Source organism: Orbicella franksi, chromosome 9, assembly GCF_964199315.1.
Source record: "Orbicella franksi chromosome 9, jaOrbFran1.1, whole genome shotgun sequence".
NCBI classification, from domain to species: domain Eukaryota; kingdom Metazoa; phylum Cnidaria; class Anthozoa; order Scleractinia; family Merulinidae; genus Orbicella; species Orbicella franksi.
Genome location: NC_138153.1, coordinates 20,244,273 through 20,252,672, shown reverse-complemented (window position 1 = coordinate 20,252,672; position 8,400 = coordinate 20,244,273). Strand labels below are relative to the sequence as shown.

Genomic DNA, 8,400 nt, shown 5'->3' with positions numbered 1-8,400 from the left:
CTTTAACTTTCCCGCACCTTCGAAGATTTCTTTGTAATTGGACATGATCGTCTCATTAGATGTCACAGTGCAGATCCGGGTTCCTAATTTCGACACGCCTAGCTGTATGGCAGTTTCTCTTCCAAGCAGTGCCGCCCCTTCACCATTAATAACGACAAATTCGGCTTCGGCTTCTTTCCCCTGTTCTCTTGCCAGTGCTGAGAATGTTCCTAAAACCTTCAGCAGCTGTTTACTGCCATATGCATAAAGCTTCTTATCACTCTTTCTCGAAACACACTTAATCTTGTCTTGCTTTAACTTTGACCTCAGATTTTTGTCAATCACGGTGCTCGCACCCGAATCAATCAGCATTGCAACTACAACTCCGCCCACAGTCACATCTATTTTCTCAGGAGATGTAGCGGAATTCACAGTAAATACATACTCATCTTCATCTCTTTCACTTCCCACATACCTGACTGACCTCTTCTTTTTCTTTCCTTTTGTCTTCTCTTCCCGTCTAGGTTTGGGAGTTTGGCTGTTTTCGTTCTACACTGTGAACCAAAATGGTCAGCTCCTCCACACTTATGGCAAGTTTTTCCATTCAGAGTCTCGTCCAAAATGTCCTACTTTTCCACATCTGTAGCATGCTCACTTTACAGACTCCTGCTTGTTGCAGACTAAATTCACATCCTTTCTGCCTTCCATATTCTCCAGCTGTGATTGAACTAGCTCGTGATTTGCTGCTGTCGAAAGTAACAGCTCTAAGGTTAATTTCTCACCTTTTTCCTGTAGTTTCTTCCTTAATTCATGTGATTTACATCTCTGCACGACTTGATCAAGAATCTGGTTTTCGGCTTGTTCGCCGTAGTCACAGTCCTTGACCAGTTGCCTCAATCGCGTCACGAACTGAGCCACAGTTTCGCTGTCCTGTTGTTCCATGCTGCGGAACAGGTGATTTTGGTATGTCGAATTTACCTTTGGAATGAAATAATCGTTCAAAGCCTTCACCGCTTTTTTGTAATCTTTCACCTCGCCTGTGTCAGTCAACGTTTCGAAAATTTCTTGAACAGCTTCGCCAGCAGAATGAAGGAGTAAAGCTCTCCTCTGGATTTTATTATCTGCTTTATCCGCTTCGATGAGCAGGCCTTTGCTTTCGGCATACATTGAGAAACTTTTCAACCAACGCTGCCATCGCCTTCCCAAGCCTGAAGGTTCACCATGTGGGTCGAAGGGTTTTACACTCGTTAAATCGTCTATCTTTATTGACGCCATAGTCTGGGCAGTTGTAACTTCAATCCTCGTTGCCAGATGTCACGTTCCACAACTGATGGAACTGGATTATTGCAATGAACAGATGCGACACACGAATCAAATCCAGAAGTCCGCCATGCTGCTTTAATAATCAACTTCCCAACTTACATTGTGCGCTTAAGTATATTATGTATGATGCACCGAAATGTACCTTACAAGCACTACAATCATGGATTTTACTTTTTCTTAAAAAGTCAAGAAATAATGTAAATTGATACAAAATCAAGTCAGAATGCTGATGAAATGTACAAATTGGTGAATTTCTGAAATTTGATGAAGAAAACTGGAAAAATACAGAATTATGCCAAAAAAAGTTGATTTTTGGCCAAACAGACATGAAGCTAGTGGTTGCTATGAAAACAAAAAATGATGGACACACAATTGACATATCAAAATATCTGCAAAGGATGAATGAACAGCTACTGAAAGTTTCAGCCCCTTAGAGTAAATTGTCTTCTCCAAATTTTGAAAATACCTTATTGGGGGGATCACATCCATCCCCCACCCCCCCCCCCTTGTACGTCCGAGGGTTAAGGGGTATTGCAAAGAGTTTTGCATTCATCGAGCTTCCACTGCCCTAAGTAATATTCAAAGACTTTGTTAATGACATTAACATAGAAATAACTTTGATGAACTGATTTTATAATATCTAATATTTTTAGATTTCGCCCTTTAAAACTAGCCTCTTGTCATGTTGTTTAAACAACTTTTATTACCAAAAAATAGCACATGCCAAAAATTTTATTCTTGATTTCATCAGGCCAAGGGTGACTCTAAACTGTGATAAAATTAGTTTTGATTTAGAAAGTTGGACTTAAGAAATATTTGAGTCAGAATTTGAGCTAATTTGCCTTATAGCTAAATGTTGTGTGACATGGGTAGGAAATGCTATTCCTCCTGCGGTTAAAGGCTCTACTTACTTTGAAGATTAGCCCACCAGGGATCAAACATTGTCACATTTATTTGAACTAGAGACACGGCTCGTTGCGTCCGTGGTTACATCATAGTCAACTGAAATTGAAATAATTACGAGATAAGTTATTATTTACAACGTTCAAAATCGACACGACAAACGATTTCGAAACTTACAATTTGTGTTCCTGGGTGTTGGATCCCTTTGATCGCTATCTTGATGTTTTTCTCGCGACTGTTGATTGACTTGACTTTGAATGTCCGTTGCATGATAAGATTTTCCTTTTAAAACATAAGTCACATGACTTGTTTTTTCCCGCCATGCATGGTTGAGGCGATTTCGCAATTACCGACGATGAATTCTATTTGTTTTTCTTTACACGTGAATGAACATGCAAATCACTCCGCCCCAGTGCGGAAATTAGGTCTAATTAGGTCTAATTCAGTTCCTCTTTGGTTGCTATGAGACACAACTTGTGGATTGGTCTGTCATATTCACTATTCTGGGTCTTGATTCTCGCCTTTCTGACCAGGCCATCGTTTCCTGGATACATGGCAACGACATGAGCCAGCTTCCATTGTGATCTTTTCTGATTTGGGTCCAACTCCAAAACTAAATCATCAACTTCAACATTTTCTCTGGTTCGGAACCACTTGTTTCATGGTAACAGATTTGGTGCGAAGTATTTCATCCAGCATTTCCAGAATTCGTTTACTTGATCTTGGGTGCTTCTTAGAAGATGTCTGGGGTTGACCCTTTCTTCAGATTCTGGTTGAGGGAGTGGGAGAGATGATGAATATTGTTTGGTGTGATGGGTGGACCTTCCCAGATGTCGTTAGAACTTGAATACAAAGGACGTCCATTGATGATGTAGGTTGTCTCCGACAGAAATGTTCTCCATTGCTCTTCGGTAAAGGCTTGACTCTTGCAGGTAACATTGAGACCTTGTCTAACAGACTTGATGAGAGTTTCTACGACACCATTTTGATGGCTTGCGTGAGGTATATTCCATAGCCATTTGAAATCACAACAGAAATCCTCAGAACACTTTGAATCTTGGGAATGTTCCAGTTCCACATAATTTCCTTTAAGTAACCTTGTGTACCGATAAAGTTTGTACCACAGTCAGACCAACAAACACTCGGGTGACCACGCGTGCTCGCGAAACAACGGAACGCCATCAAAAAGGCATCAGATGTTTTGTCATTGACAAGTTCTAAGTAAACTGCTCTTGTTCTCATGCAAGCGAATATTACAACTTGAGCTTCTTTCAGAGTCTTCCGATTGAGCTTAACACGCAAGGGTCCAAACATGTCAATGGCGGTGTTGGAAAAAGGGGGAAAACCTGCTGCCACTCGTAAGGACGGGATCTGCCCCATTAGCTGGTCTAGCGGTTTCTTCCGAAGTTTCCTGCAGGTGATGCACTTTGCGGTGAGAGCTTTGGACATGCTGCGGACTCCTATTATCCAGTACTTTCTTCTGGCTTCATGAATTAAGCTCTTGTAGCCACAATGTGCACGCTTGGTGTGCAGATGACGCAGCAGCAGCTTGACAAGTAGATGGTCACGTGGTAGGATTACGGGGTTTCTTATTTCTTGTGGCAACAATCTGACATTTTTGAGACGTCTATGAGCTCGAATTAGACCGTCTTTGTCCAGGCTTGGAATCAACTTCTTGTCAATGACGGATGGATCTAAGTGTAGTCGGCTCCACTTGAAGAGTTGATTCTCAGACTCTTTTAATTCTTGAACAGTGATAGGGCCTGTCTTTGTATTCTTCTTTCTGGCGTTTTGGGTGAAACGGTGAACGTGAGCAAGTGTTCTCCGTATCTTTGGGAATGTTGAACAGGTCTTCAGTAAATGGTGAAGAATGGTATTACCTTCTTCTAGTTTGGCGTTAGCTTCTGTTGTGGTAACGTCGTGTTTCACAGCATTAACATCTGCTATGGCTGTTTCGTGCTTCTCAGATGTGTCAGCCTTCTCTGGGGTTTTCATTTCCTTTAAGACTTCAGCTTCTTCTGCCTGAGTACTTTGGTCTTCAGCGCGAAAACTGGGTAATTTGACTTCGGGCAGTAGTATATAGGGGATTAATCAAATACCGTTTCGCAGAGGGAGCCTTATTTCACCTTATCGCAGCCCCCACCATAAAGTCTGGCCCTCACAAGCTCGGGCCGGTTGAACCTGGGGGCTGTGAAACGGTGAAATTCGGCTCCCTCTTTGAAACAGTATTTGATTAATCCCCTATATACTACTTACAATGAAGGAGAGCCCATATTAGAAACAAGCAAGCCCGTTGTTATACCACCCGAGCTGGGATGACTCGAGCACCAAACAAGTGCGGGTGGCTGATGCGCGACCGGAAAGAAAGCTGCGGAAAGCGTTGTTACGGAGAGTATTACGGGCAGCACGACTACCAGCACAAGAAAGGAATGAAAATGCCAGAGCCTTGCTGAGTTTGCGGAGTCGGCCTTCTGTGCGACTACCATCTCTGCAAGCCCTGCGGCAGTAACGCGCTAAAACAACGTCTTATCCGCAAGCGTGCAAAAACAAAAAAAATTTTTGAACTTGCTTTGCTCGAGCTGAAAGAAAGAAAGCACATCAGTTAGAGAAATGAAACCTTGGGTTAATGTAAGGAACTATGGCTTCCAACAACCAAGAAAGACCGAAAGAAGAACTCGAAAAAAATTGATCCCGTGGTATTGCGTTATTTCGACCAACATCTTGCAGAAAATGCACCAGCGGTAAGAAAGGTTGTCCAGAATGTGCTGGATGAACCAATTTCTCAAGAAATGCAGGCGCATCTGCAAAAGCCACTTCTTCTGAAGCCTTACCAGCCAAGAGCCCCTCCACGCCAAAGAAAGCCGAGAAAAGCACAAGCTCTTCTGAGGGAGTACGACCCCTTCCCTGCGCGGAAAACCCGAACAGTGACAGACTACCAGAAGGAGATTCTGGATCTGTTCGATGACGCAGAGAAAGAAGCGAAAGAAGAGACTACAGGCCAGCGTTTCATTCGCTGGCGCTTTATCAAACGTCTGGGGAGAAACCTAACACCAGACTTTATGTCGAGGATTCGTGAGAGAATAAGCACGTCGTTTTATCTGAGGCACGTCTTCGCGTATCAGTTGCGCAACATTGAGGATGGGACTGTGATCGTGTACTACTCGAACCCCAAGGGCTCACAGTGGTTTGACAAACTGGAAGACGTGGAAAAATGGCTTAACCAGCAGGAAGAACTGCATCTCAATAATGAAAAAACCGACAGGCCCAACACGAAGTGGGTGTTCGAAGCCTTTTACAACATAGACCTGAAGGTTGTGATTGACAGGAAGCCGTTGGTGGGAACAGGGCCTCTGCCTGACTGGCTGCGCAACCTTGCCCATAGCCGGGCAATGGTATCTTTGGACGTGTATAACGACAACCTGTGCCTATGGTGGTGCATCGCTGTCCACCGAGGGGCGCGCACAAACCATTGCACAAAAGAAGCCCGAAGTCTCGCAAAGAGTTTCTACGAACTCAAGACCATTCCACAAAACCTCGCAAAAACTTCTCTTGATGAGTTGGAAAAGGTCGAAGCCCATCTGAATGAGGGCTTACCCGTCGCATCTTGGCTTGGAATTCGTGTCTAGGAGCCTGAGCGTCTGGAAAATGGAGAAGTGGTTTGGCACCTCAGAATAAACCCAAACCCCAAACTCAAAAAGATTTTGACGATAGGTGTCTACGAAGGCCATGCTTTCTTGATAAAAGATATCGCAAAGCTGGCAAAAACCTATTGCATGCATGCATTGCGGGAAGAGGTTCACACAAGCTTGCCATCTACAACGGCATCACCAAACCTGCAGTACATGAAAAACGGTAATCTTTTGCCCGGGGACAAAAGTTGAAGCGCCACAGACAGCTCTCGAGAAAGTGATGTACCCAAAAGGCTCAGCATCGAAACAAGTGATTCTGTGGCTAGAGCGGGAAGCAAAGCGACACAGGATACACATCCACCACGCGATGTGCGGGCACGGGGGCGAGAGATGGCTTCCTCGAGAAGGCGGGAAAATGAAGTCTTCTCCTGTCGATGGGTACCACCACAAAACGAGGACGTTATTACAATACCATAGCTGCCCCTTCCACGGATGCCTAAAATGTTATCCTAACTGGCAGGAGGTCATAACAAACAGTAAAACAGCCGAACAACTGTACCAAGCCACAGTGAACCGTACCGCATTTCTGCGAAAGAGAGGCTACAAAGTTATCGAGGCCTGGTCTTGCGAAGTTGGGCCTCTTAAGGGGGAACTCCCGAGGAAGCAAACTAAAACTTACCAGCATGCGATCTTGTACGATTTCGAGGCGTATGGCGACAAAAACTATCGGAAAGAGCCAACAGGGGCGTTAACGATAGAAAATGCGCATGTGCCGATCTCCGAGAGCGTCGGGACACTCTTGAAAAAGAGCCCACCCACATCTGCGAAGGAAACCCCGTGGACCTGGTCCGCAAGTTCCTGAAAGAGCTGGAGAGACGCGAGGAAAACATCCAGGACCAGGTGAGAGCGGAGTTTGTGCCAGAAGACATGCACCTGCTGACAAAAGACCAGCAGCAAAAAATTAATGAATGGTGCAACCAGGTCCCTGTTGTGGGCTTCAACTCAGGCTCGTACGACCTGAATCTGATCAAAAACCACTTCGCCAGCACTCTCGCCGAAGTATCAAAAAAAGTCAAAGTGGCCAAGAAGGGGAACAAAACCATGTTCCTGCTCACCTGGGGGGCCCGTTTCCTTGATATCATCAACTATCTGGGCCCGGGCACAAGCTACGCGAAATGGGTGAAAGCCTACGGAAGTGAGTCCAAGAAATCCTGGTTTCCTTGCAAATGGTTCGACGCGCCCGAAAAGCTCAATTTCCCTGGGCTCCCAGAATACAAGGCCTGGTATTTGAAGCTGAAGGGCAGATACATTCTCACGCGGAAGGAGTAATAGGAGTGCAAGCGGCTGTTCAAAGAAAAGGGGATGCGGATCTTCACAGACTGGCTGTGCTATTACAACAATCTTGATGTCGCTCCCGGCCTCGAGGCGCTGGAAAAGATGAAAAGCTTCTACACCGAGAGAGGAATCGACATTCTGAAAGACGCGGTGAGCCTGCCAGGGGTGAGTTTCATTATTTGCTCCGAGGGGCAATCGAGCGCGGCGCAGACCTTTACAGTCAAAGCAAAGAGGCTTACGAAATGCTCAAAGGGGCGGTTGTTGGCGGACCGAGCGAAGTTTTCACAAGACGGCACGAGGCCGGTGTGACACGGATAAGGTCGCATCAGTTCGAAGAACCGCGTCTTTGCAAATAGATTCTCGGTTTCGATGCCAGCGCTCTCTATTTCTCGACCATGCTCAGAGAAATGCCTTGCGGGAAGGAGAACGTCGTACACTATGACGATGACCGCCAAGCAGAAGCGGCCGAAGTTCTGATTCGCCAGTTAAAAGCTGGGGAGTGGTTCGGCTTCGCCGAAGCCAACATAGAGATCCCAGAGCGTTTGCAGCCAATGTTCGAGGAGATGTGCCCTTTCTTTTACAACAAAAGGGTTCCCGCCGAAGCTGTGCCGGAACACACGAAAGGGTACTTGGCAAGAACGGGCAGACAGCGCAGAGACTGGAGAAAGCTTGTAGGCGCTCTGTCCGCAGAACGGATGCTGGTGTACACCCCTCTGCTGTGGTGGTACGTGAATCATGGGGCGGTTGTCACGAAGGTTTCCAGAAGAATCAACTACGAACCGGGCAAGATCTTCACCTGGTTCGTGGAGTAGGTGACGGAGGCGCGCTGGACAGGAGACGTGGACAGAATAAAGGCGCTGCTCGCTGAAGTGTTCAAACTGCTCGGAAACAGCGCTTACGGGAAACTGATACAAGCTCTGGAGCAGCAAACGCACGTGATATACACGAAAGACGAGAAGGTTGTCGACAGAGCGCTGCAGAGTGCGTATTTCGAAAACCTCGACGAGATCGGGGAGGCCTACGAGCTGGAAAGCGGCAAGCCACGGATCACGATAAGGCGGCCGTTCCAGATCAGAATCGCCGTCTACCAGCTGCCGAAGCTGCGGATGCTGGAATTCTACTACGACTTTCTCGACAAGTACGTCGACAGAAGAGATTTCGAGCTGACCCAGATGGACACGGACAGCAACTACATGGCGATCTCGGGCGAGCGGCTCGAGGACATCGTCCG

At 46.2% G+C, this 8,400-nt stretch overlaps 1 pseudogene; it reads right to left on the bottom strand.

The window, feature by feature from the left end:
• Positions 1–203: 203 nt before the first annotated feature.
• LOC145496719 (uncharacterized) lies at positions 204–1,186 on the bottom strand (annotated as a pseudogene).
• Between the last annotated feature and the right edge of the window lie 7,214 nt (positions 1,187–8,400).